At 43.5% G+C, this 11,954-nt stretch overlaps 1 long non-coding RNA gene across 1 annotated transcript; it reads right to left on the reverse strand.

Moving 5' to 3' along the window:
• Window positions 1–758: 758 nt before the first annotated feature.
• On the reverse strand, window positions 759–8,960 carry LOC111812757. The gene is made up of 4 exons (XR_002818168.1): window positions 8,871–8,960; window positions 7,820–7,910; window positions 5,903–6,088; window positions 759–1,017 (listed from the first exon to the last, which is right to left on the reverse strand). It is a non-coding gene; the product is annotated as an uncharacterized LOC111812757 (long non-coding RNA).
• Window positions 8,961–11,954: the final 2,994 nt, after the last annotated feature.

Here is an 11,954-nt window from a genome sequence, read left to right on the forward strand (position 1 = left end):
CGGCCCCTCCAAGGGCAGTGCTGTCCTCAGGGACCGCGGTGGGCTGTGCCAGGCCGGCCGCCCGGGCTCCAGCTGCCTCTTCAGAACAAGGCCGTGCAAACGTGCCCACTTGATTCTAAATCCTCTTAGGCTCGCTCAGTGTGAACAAGGAGAGAGGTGGCCTTACAATCCTGAACAATCAGAGCTGGAGAGGCCTGGGAACCCCGTGCTCAGGGAACAGCCTGCACCACGCATGCAAATGCAGTCGCCTGGGCTTGCGTGAGGCTAGGTCTCCAGCAGCACTTTTCGTCCTGTAGCCAGCGGGACAAGGAAACCAATCCACCGGCACCGGCGCAGTAAGCACTCCTGCCACCGGGGATTCAGCAACCTTTCAGGGTGTTTCCCCGCAAGAGACTTCCCTTGAAATATTCAGAAAAGCCCGCTGAGCTGCGCGGTCATTAGTTACCCAGGTATTTACAATGTTTTTTCCTATTTCCTTTCTCTCTTGGCCTCCATGGTCAGTAGTATAAAATTCCTGGGAACTCCCACCCAAATACCAGCTTCCTGTTTATGCTCCCAGAGGCTTTAATGTTTAGCTATTAAAAGCAGTTGACTAACAACTGCAGAGGTCTACAGGTGAAAAGAAGAAGAAGAAAAAAAGTCCCACAAAATGAGCAGGTCAAAGGTTCAGGTTTATTTTTAATCACTTGTGTCAAAATCACAGGGGATGGACAAGGTAAAATTAAAATGTAATTGGATGCCTAAGATCTTGGTTCAGTTTCACTTGGCTCCTGTGTCTACATGAATGTGTAAAATACGATACAATAAAGTATGAATGTTTTCATTTCTGGCAGCCAAAGCCTCCACCCTGTCTTTAATGTGGCACCGCATTCTTTTGTTGTAGAAGGTTAAAGTTCGCACATTAGCACAACCTGTGCTCTTCGGTGTGTGCTTGGCACCTCTTCATGGCTATTCTTCATTAATTTTTGTTGCAAAACGTTGGATTTATGTCGCCCCTTCGGTTGCTGCCTCCCTGACCTGGAAAAAAGAGCCCTAGAGGTCAGTTCCTCCAGCCTTTTCTGGTACAGAATTTCCTGTCTGACTCCCAAGGAGTGGACAGCTGTCTTCTAATAGAATCCCTCTAGAACTGGGACCCTCCCTACCTCCGAAGATAGTATCATGCCTTGACCATCTTATTTTTTAATAAAGGTTTTCCATATATAAAATTGGAATCTGTCTCCACTTACAGAGTCAAGCAGAGTAAATTTAATTTCTCTTCCATATGACATTACCCTTCAAGTATTTGGAGGCAGTTCTCATGTCCCCACAGTGTCTCCTCTTGGCTAATTGTCTGCAGATCCTTCAGTGATTTCTCCCGTGGGCCTGAGTCTCCCACACCACCCCTGTGTTATCTAGAGTTGCTCCAGTTAGTGAAAGTCCCTTTTAAGTCAAGACAAGATGTGATTCAGTTCATGCTAAACCCCAGCTTTTTGGACAGCCCAACAGATTTAAAACCACACAGGGGAATCAGTCAGGTCCAGTTCAAGTGATTCAGAGAGAGTTACATTTTGGTTTTTTAGTGTTAGTGCTTTTGCACTCTGAATTAGGAAAGGTATGCCCAGCTATGACGTGCAGAAAGACGGAAAAGCCCTACCGTGTGCCTGTCTTTTGTTTGGAAAAAACCCTGAGTAGGTATTATTGTTCCCCTTTATAAGCCCAGAGGTCAAATAATCTATGCAACGCCAGGTAGCTAAATAGGTGACAGAGTGAGGTCTCTAACCTGTTCTTGCATTATACAAAGCTCCTGCCATAAAGCCCCATGGCTGAAACTGAAATCCTGAATTTCTTTTTCAGCATATTCTGCATCATACAGCTTTAATTCAAGGCTGGTGTATATATCATGTTTATATAGCGACAAGCACTTTTGAAATACGAGTTAAGAACTTTAGGGAGGATAAAAAAGTTCTTTTTGGAAGCAAATGAAACAGAAATTCCCAGTGAAAGCCAAAAGTCATCCTGAACATGCTTTTATTCCAGGGGCATTACTTAGCAGCAGAGCGTTATATTACCCTTGAATTTCCTGCCTGGACTAAGGGTAGGCCAGGTCCCTGATGCTATTTAAATTTTTCCATGTATTCCAGCTCTATCACTAGCAGGGCCACCGCCCTTTGCTTGCGCCTGCTCTCCAGTATGTCAGTTAGTCAAGGAGGGAAGAATATGTTTCCCATGCACACACTGTAATTTTTTCCCAGTGTTGTTAAGCCTGCCAGAACAAAACTAAAACCACAAAAAGAAGATTTAAATCAGCCTCTTGCTCGCCCTGCTGCTATTTTACAGTTTTGGGAGGGTTGAACATCAAACACTTGCAACTGTCATCTACACATTCCTTTGCAGAATAAAGAAGCATTGGCACAGACCCCTGCTAAATTATTTTCTGCTGCAAAATGTTGAAAACTCTTCCTCTCCAGGAAAATACTGCGCAAGAGGCACAGTGAATCCATGGAGCTCATTTTGGGAAAGGCTGTGGCTCTCCACAGTGAACGGTCCAGGCCTGACATCTGACCAAGTGGACTCTACCTTAGCAGGGAGGTTGCCTAGAAGTTCAGTTGTTTCTAATTTGTTCCCTATACCCTACAGTAAGCAGAGCCTGAGAGGCCCGAGAGGTACTTTTCCTTAGTGTGAAATCTACAGTATCCCTTGAAATCACCATCATGGTGATCTATTTGTTTTCTTTAAAGCTTTACTGCTTGTGCATAAGACTAGCATATAGTAGGACTCAGGAAAGATATTCTTCAATGAAGAAATACATCTTTTGTACATATACTTTAATCGTATATTTGTATCTTCTTAAAATTGAATTCACAGAGACAGAGAGTAAAATGGTGGGTGCGGGGTTTGGGAGGAAGGAACCGTGAAGAGTTGGTGTTTCATGGGTAGTGATGGTTGTACAGCAGTGTGAATCTACTTGATGCCACTAAACTGTACTCTTAAAAATATTAACATGTTTTATCTTATTGGAAACGTGTAAAATTAGAGTTACTTTAACTTAAAAAAGTATGTCTGAGATATGCTTGTAGATAAATACCTAGGCCTAGATATGTAAACAAATTATTTTAAAAAAATAATACTAAAATAAAATTATTTTATATACATCTACAAAATGGTTCACATGGTTGATTTTAGCACACTTAAAATAAATAAATTCATTGATTTGGAACCTTAGGCTAATGACAAATATACACATTTCAAATCTTGGACTGTATCTCTACACTTCTTTCCAGATGGTTGTGTCAGTACACATCCCAAGCATCTATGTGAGAGGACGGCTATTTTCCAATGCCACCAAACACTTGGTTTTCTTGCTTTCTTTATTTGATAGGCCAACACACACATGCACATGTATTTTAATTATTCTTTTTATTATTATATTTATTATTGAAGGTAAATATCTTTTCATGTATTTTTTCTTATTTGTGAGGAGCCTTTATCATTTCCCAATTGTATTGGGCTATTTCTTGTTTTGGATTGATTTGTATGAGTTCTACATATAGTAAAGATACTAATTCCTGGCCCGTTCTATCCTTTGCAAGTAAGTTTTAGAAGTGGGTAGAAAGGGAAGTTAGTGAGAATGGCAAGAAAGAGCATACGGCAGAGTCTGGGCCAAGGGACCATGACAGTTCTATGGCTTGTTTTTATTGAGCATGAAAGCTGTTTCTAGATCAATAAAGTGTCCTCTCATTTACTTAATGAGCATTTATTGAATGTGAATACCACATCCTGGGAATCAGAAGCTAGCAGGACAGACACGATTCTTTGTCCATAAAACAAAAGAATAAAAATGGTGGACCATGGCAAGCGGTATCCAGGTGTTCTGAGACAGGAGACGATCAATATAAAGGAGCTGTCATGGAATGCGATTTTACATTTGATGTCAGAGATCACTTCTCTAAATTTCTTAATTCAACTTCAAATGTGAACTTTTCTTTCTATCTCAGAAACATGTGGAAGCACTTCTACCCGTCGTCCCTACACCTGTGAGTTTTCTTATGACAAAAGAAAAAGTCACAAGGCAATAACTTACAGAATCTTGAAAAATAAAGCATCATTTCTCCCAGTCGCATTTTCCTCTTCTTTTGCCCTTTGACACCTTTTACTTGATTGCTTTTAGTCCTGGATTAATTTTGTCTGGCCTGAGGCCCACGCTGATTTGCATGGCTATGCTATATAGAGGTTGCATGAAGACAGCAGGCCAGCCTGAACTCACAAGCCAATTCACATCCATCAACTGGCCCAGCGCTCAATATATTTACTGTGGAAGAATGGAGGATAATGAAAAATCCTACTGTGACCTGAAATCATGACTCATGAGGGTTGCCCTGTGGTCAGGCCTATGGGCAAACCATTCCATCATCCTTATGTTCTACTTGTCAAACACTTGCAGATTCCATTTTGGGCTTTGGACCTGTAATGATGATCCTCATTGTTTTCAAAACCATAATTAAGCCTGAGATCGTATACTAATTGTATTAGGTGGAATGGCTTCTTTCATTTCATACTCTCATCTGTAATGTTAATATAAATTCTAGTGTTGTTTGGTAATGCCAGATATTGCTGAGCTGTACCAGTTGATGAGATGATCAAGTGGTGTTATAATATTTAACTGTTATTCTGAATGAGTGTCTGGAAGGCATGGCTACATCTAGATAGAAAACCCAGGAAGGGAAAGTCTATTCTTTCAGTTTTGAAAAGAATAGACTTTGCTCATTCATTCAGTAGACACATCTTTTTACTTTCTTTAAATTTATTTTTATTAGTACATGTTTGCAGTACATAATGATTAGAGTCAGCACAGGGTTGGTACATGTACATGATAGACCTTAAATTTACTTCCCCTGCCCCTCTCTTCCCTTGCTCTTCCTTCCATCTCTTGCTCTCCTCCCTAGAAAAGATTTATCCCCCTATTTCTTTTTCTTTTTGTTCACTGAGAATTTAGCTTTTATTATCACTGTACAGATAGGCATACAGTTCTTGTCCTTCTCTTACACAAATCTTCACTTAGAAAATGAATGAGTATCCTGTCTTTGGTTTTGCGCTTTGACTTTTTTAGTTTGGGTTTCTTGTGTAAGAGAAACCATGTGATATTTAAGCTTGTGTGTCTGATTTATTTCACTTAACATTATTGCCTCAAGTTGCATCCATTTTCCTACAAATGACTCAAATTTACACTTCTTTATGGCAAGGCAGTACTCCATTGTGTATAAATACCACATGTTCTGTATTCATGCATCTGTTGATGGACATTTAGACCACTTCCAAGATTTAGCTACTATGATTAGTGTTGCTATAAACATGAGAATGCATGGATCACTGTAATACGACGAACAGGCAAATATTTACTTTCAGTAGGCTTATCATGCATTATGAACTGTGCTAAGTTTGAGACAAACAACATGCTGTCTAGCCTCAAAAATGTCAGGGCCCAGGTGATGCCCTCCTTGAGCAGAGTACAGAGAATAGTTACATTCAAATCCTCTGGGCAGTACCGTAAAGACACACATGCCTGCCTACCTCATGCCAAACTCACCTGAGGTTCTGGCTCTTGGGCTCAGAGTAAATTCTAGCTTGGACATTTTGAAAACACTCCTTAGGGAATTCTGATTACACCCTTGGGTTATGGATCACTGGTGTGGGGAACTTTCCAAAACTCTGTAGAACTCTGCTTCTTTCTGTGGGGCATCAGAACTCTCAGTCCCTCAGTCCAGTCATCCTGGGCTAGCAATAGAACTAGACTCATGACTGAGGCAGCCTATGGTTTCTGAAGGGCTGTTCCCAGTTATGGGGTCAGCCACAACTCTGGACAGGTACATCGCTACTGTACTTTATGCTGGGATTCTTCTCAGTCCTCTGTATAATCTGAGCTTACCTGGTCACCTGTCCTGCAAACTTGGCTCCTTACTTTGGTTTGGTGTCAAAATGCTGGTGTCTGTTGTCACTGTGCAGTTCCTCCTCATGCCTGTCTTATTCTCCTTTGTTAAGTGGAGACTCAGGACACACAGGTCACCAATGGCGAGCTCCTGGGGACCTGGGCCGAGCTCACTACTTCTGTTGACTGGGAGTCAACAAAATGATCAGAAAAGTAGCTCTTAGGGAAGTGTAATTCAAAGAAAGGAGATAAACAAGGGGAGTCAGCTACTCAAAGGAACTAGGCAGAGTTGGAGAGATAGCTCAGTGGTCTAAGCACCTGCCTGGAAAGAGCAGGGTTTGATCCCTGATCCTGTATGCCTCGCCATCCCTGGGCACCAAGCCAGCCACCAAAACGGTGTGGTGCATGCCTGTAATCCCAGGGCTGGGGAGGCTGAGACAGGAGGATCCTACAAGTCTGAGCTGTGTAGCAAGACCCTGTGCCAAATAAATACATAAATAAATAAAAGATTTTTAAAAAAGAAGCTAGATGGAGAAGGAAAATTCAGCATAGTGTCCTGGAGAAAGAGAAAGAAACTTCTCTGTTGTCAGAGGAAGTTGCAATTGGAGGGTGGGATTCAGGGCCAGCTCTTCTGGCCAGGTGCCCAAGGGAACAGGAAGGGCACAACAGGGCAGTGAAAGTTTTGACCATTGTCTGCCACTGTCTCTCTACTTGGTCTCCACTTGAGCTGCTCCTGGCTGCCTTCCTCCTCCAGCTCTGGTCCAGCTGTGTCCTGCTCAGCCCCATGCAGCAGTGCATGTGACCATCTAGCAAGTTGTGAACTTGGGAACATGGCCAAAATACCATTTTTGAGTAACTGGCAGTGATTTGCCTCATGCAGATCTCATGGCCAGCTTATTAATTCTGGTTCTCCTTTTAAATTCCCAAGTCAAATCTGATTATTTCAGATATGATATTCTACCTGAGTATATTTGACATCGGTGACAAGTCACAGAAGATATTGTCAGCATTTTACAATTACATTTTAATTTCACTTGGGTAACACTTGGCCCCCTGACTTACAATTTTTATTAAATTAACAAGCTTTATTACTGAAAGTACAACCAAATGTAACCAGGAAAATAAATTAACATATTCTTATTTTCGTGCCCATTTATGACATCTTTTGTTGCACATAATTGTGTTGCACACAAGTCTTGATAGTTTATTTCCTCACTTTTACTGAGCGCTTGTTACCCAGCATTACTTGCAATGCTTCCCAAGCTGGTCCTGACCAGACTTCCACACCTATCTCCATCATGTCCCTGCTGTGGCATAAAGACGACTAAGACGTGGCTTCTCTCCCCACCTGTCCCAGTCGGGGGAGCATGACAGCCGCACATCAATTGTTTTGAGGTGGAAATGCTCCATGACACATGGGCTGGGCTTGAAAAACATGGAGCAACTAAGTGGGACAGTCCTGCAGAAGCAGCAGGTGCAAAGCCCTGGGGCACTAGAGCAGGCTGGGTGGTAAGGTGTGGCTCCCAAGGAAGAGTCCAGGGTGGGGTGGCAGCTCTGCCCAGGCCTTGCCTGAGTGCACCATGACCAGATGCTGCCACTTACTATCCTTCCTGCTGTGCTGCCACTGCTGTGTGCCTGGATTTCCAGGTTGCATGTCTTTATTTACCCTCCTTCATTCTTTAGGGGTGAAGAGGGAGTTGTTGAAGTCTGTTTCTTTGTCTCTTTTAAAGCAAATCACAGCTAACCACCACCTGAATCCCCATTCAGGTGTGTGGCAGCCCCTACTGGCATATCAGGTCCCATACCTGGCCTGGGACAGCCTCCCCAGAGACGTCTCTCTGAGCCCTCAGAGAGGTCTGCACCCCAGTTTAAAAATAGTTAAGTGAAGGAACATAGACTTGATATAAATGTTCTTACCAGGCCCTGGGCAAGTCAGCTGTATCAAGTTCAGGCTTCCTCCTGGCCAAGCCACAGGGTCGTGAGAGACTTCCCATCTTGGCTTCTTGAGCTGGGAAAGGAGAGGAGGAAGTGGAGAGGCAGGATGTGGTAGGCAGATTGTTTGCTGCAGGGAGGGCTGGCGGCTTTGGGCAAAAACCTTCCTACAGACTCTGTGAGCAGGGCTCTCCAGTTAAGCATACAGATGTGCTAGTGTGTGTGTACGTGTGCATGTGCGTGCGCGCGTGCAAACACACACACACACACACACACACACACACACACACACAGCTCTCAGACAACCTTTGCTTCAATATCCTTCAGTGGAATCTGGGATTTGGGATAGTTCTCCTTTGGGGTGGCCAGCCACCCTGGTTGCATGGTTTCCAGGACTTTCTGAGTATGTACAGCCATCTACAAAACCACAGAAACACAATATTTACTCTAACATAAGCTCTGGGTTCATGAATTATCAAACAAAACCCAGAAAGCAACAACTTATCAGTAAAAATTGTCAAATAACCTAGGCAAGCCTGGGTGTGCAGCTACTACAGGGATAGTCCCCTTTTTACTCTTTCTGGGCCAGTGTCTCCTCTCTTGCCATTCTGTCAGTCCAGCCAGATCTCTGCCAGTTGGAGCAGTTTTGTTTCAGAGCAGAAGGAGCTAGAATCATAACAGGTTTCAATCCTGATTCAGTTGGATCCAGAGCAGATAAACTACTTTCTCTTTGTTTTTAGCCTCTTTCTGGAAAGAAATACTTTTTAAAAAAGTTATTCTTAGGAAAATGTGACAATATAGTCACCTGGGACCCTAGGGAACAGTTTGGGGGCTCCCATTAGCACCCCAAAGGAGATGAGCTCTTTTCCTAGTGTCTTAAATGTGAGAAGCTCTGAGCGCATTTCTGTTGAGTCACCCTCGGGGATATGACGTATGACCTGTGTTTGAGTCTGACAAGAATCCTAAACAAAATACCTAATGTGACCACTATCAACACTGGGGGACTCATAAATTTCAAAATATTGAAATGTCTTACCCTTTCAGATCCTCCTCAGCTTAGTATGAAGTATCTTCTCATTCTTTCCTCACTCAAGGAGAGCCTATCTTTAACATAAGTTCTCCTGTGTGGCTGCAAGATAGGACTGCTGAAAAAAGAAGGGAGATAGAATTATTATTTCTCATATGACTATAGGTGTCCAGGTCTAGAATGGCCAGTGAAGTAGAATTCTAGTCTGGGCAGGGTTCCGGAATCAAATACAGGAAGCTCAGAGGTAGCGTAGTATGTGGTTCAAACTAGCTTAAAGTCACACTGCCCGGGTTCACTTACCAGTTCTGTCATCTATAAGCAACACAGCTTTGGGAAAAATTGCTTCATTCCTAAGATCTCAGTTTCTTCTCAGAAAGGGGGGCACTGAGTTTCTGCTGCAGTGAGTTCACTTGGATTTAATGAACTAACCTGCAGCCTCTCAGCAGCTGCCTTCTGAGAGTAAGTGCTCAGGAAATGCTAGCTCCTCTCTTTATTGCTCTCAACATTTGCAGCTAATAGGTCTGAAAACTGCCCATTAACTGAACACCTTGATTCATTTGGAAAAATTGGTCTGGCCTTGAAACTACTGCACTAAACTACGACTACTGTTGGTGTACAGCTTTGGAGAAGAGGCACAAGGGGGAGTGTAGAAACACGTTCCCAGGAGAGTGTATGGCCTGCAAGAGCCGTGCAAGGAGAGGCTCTGCAGCCCGGTAGAAAAACACTTTGTTCCCAGAAGGTAGTTAACTCCCCATTTGGATCAAGTTATTACTTGGACCTTCTCCTTTGTACTTGAGAGACTTCTTGCAGTTATTTGATTTAGTTCAAAAGACCTGCAGTACTGTGAAATAAATCTGCTTATGGTGACAGATGGGCATTTTGACAACCCAAGCTTTGCTTCTAATGCATTTTTAGTACCACTCAATATCACCAACCAATGAAATACCACAGGGCACCCTTTTGTGAGGTGTATATTCCTCTCTGGTTGCACAGAGATTAGGTGGTCTATTTAAAACTTCCCAGAAAATGGGTGGCAGGCAGACTGAGATGTCATTAGGCACACTTTGTACACAGAGGTAACAGGAAGGGGCTGGCTATCTTCTGCCCACATAGCTTTAATTAGAAACAGAGGATGTCAGGACTTTTGACTCCACAGAGAAGCACAGTGAAACTTTATTAACTCAATTAAAAATCCTTGTCAACAAACTCTGTGCAACTCCACTTCTGGAGGGCAGATCCTGGGGTAAATATTTGTGACGTGGCTGTCTGATCTTAAAGGTGGTTCAGAGTCTCTGGGAATACCTGGAACAGCTGTGGGCAGAGGAGTGGGCAGTGGTAAGGCTCAGACTATGCCTTCCTCCAGGCTCAAAGAACAGTCCATTTTTTTAATACCATCTCCTGCGGAGGAAATTATACCACACATTTTTCTCTAAACCAGACGCAAAAACCAGAAAACTTGAATCCAAATGTCCTCCGTCAAGTGAAAACATTTTGAGACCTCAGAAATGATCACTTACCAAACACTGTTTTCCTGACATGTAATTTGGTCAGTTATCACTGGCTTTAGCGAGGTTCTGGGTGGTCCCTTGTCCTCAGGGAGCTCTGTAGGTTTCACGGTTTCAGTTTCCGGAGATTTCTGCTTGCCTAGGAGTTCCAGAGAAACGGAACTTGCTGAGGAAGTCAACTGTGGAAGGTAGCTCCACACCCAGGGAGGAAAAACCTAATTAGGATTCCTCCCCTTCCTTAAAACCAGAAGTGGGCCTGAGCAGGCCTGGATGGAGGTGGGCTCTTTTAAATTCTGATCTCTCAAACACCTGCCTAAAAAAGATGCTCAGCTTAAAATTTCAAAACATCTTATAATGATCTATACATTTTTTATAAGCGCCATTCTGCCTCCTGCCTCTTTCAGGTGTCAGAACTGGTAAGGCTCACTGTTTGCCCTGCCCCAGGGCCCAAGTCTTTGTTACTTGGGTGGTGTGAGCCTCTGATTCCTGAATACCTTAATGTCTTCTTCTAATTTGAAGTATGCAAACTAGGTTTTCTGCCTTCACAACCATCCCATGCAATTTGGTTGAAGAGCTGAGCACATTTCACAGCAAGAGGATGGGGACCGTCCAAAGTGGATGGAAATTGCTCAAATGAATGATTTGCATTTACTGTCCTCCTGTGGGAAAATAAATGCAGAAACATCTGCTGTGAAAGGTAAGGTCTAATCTCCAAGTGCTCCAACTTTCTCCGTCCCTGTTCTGTGTAGCCCAGCAGTCATAGGAGGGGCTTAATGCGTGTGCGCATGAGCCTAATGCCCAGCGTATGGTCTGGGGTAGCAGAGTGAGAGTGTGGAAAGGAAAACCAGGTCAGTTGGTGTGGAGAACAAGACAGAAGAAATTCCCGGTGACAATGCAGTTGGCTGAGAGGTGTCAGCAAGTTAAGGCTGAGCAGTTAAGGCTGTCCCTCAAAATAAGAGGTTTGCCTTCCGAAATAATAATAACTATAGAAAGCACAGCACAGGGCCATATGTGACCAGAAAGCAGCATTTCATACCTTTCCAACCTGGCCAAGCATTTCCCTTGGCAAAGTGGGAGACAACATGTGTTTATTGAAATGAATCAAGTAGAGGACAGATTAAGATGTCAAGTGGAGAGCTACCTCTCTGAGTCCATTAATCAAGCCCTCATTCTCTGATCTTGGGGATGTTGTGTGGGTATAGACACCAGGGTCACAGCAGCACAGAGTTGGTGGGAATATCGGTCAACACCAGGTCCAGAGTTAACATTCAGTTAAGGCAGCTTTTTCATTAAGTGCCTCTCTTCGAAGTTGGTTTTCTTTTCTTTTTCTTTCTTTTTTTGTGTGTGTAGAGTCTGTAGGGTCTCACTACACAGGTCCAACTTGTAGTAATCTTCCTGTTTTCAGCCTCCCAGGTCCTGGGATTATAGGTGTGTGACACCACGCCCAGTCTCATTCCTCCTCTTAGCATGCCCCTGGGGGCCAGGCTGGCATGGCAGGCCAGTGATTGAACCTCTGACCCCTGAGTGTGCCTAAGCAGGCACTTTTAATTTGCTGAGCTATCTGGCTAGCCCTTTTTCTTTTTCTTTT

The sequence above is a fragment of the Octodon degus genome, unplaced genomic scaffold (assembly GCF_000260255.1).
Source record: "Octodon degus isolate 3935 unplaced genomic scaffold, OctDeg1.0 scaffold00141, whole genome shotgun sequence".
NCBI lineage: Eukaryota > Metazoa > Chordata > Mammalia > Rodentia > Octodontidae > Octodon > Octodon degus.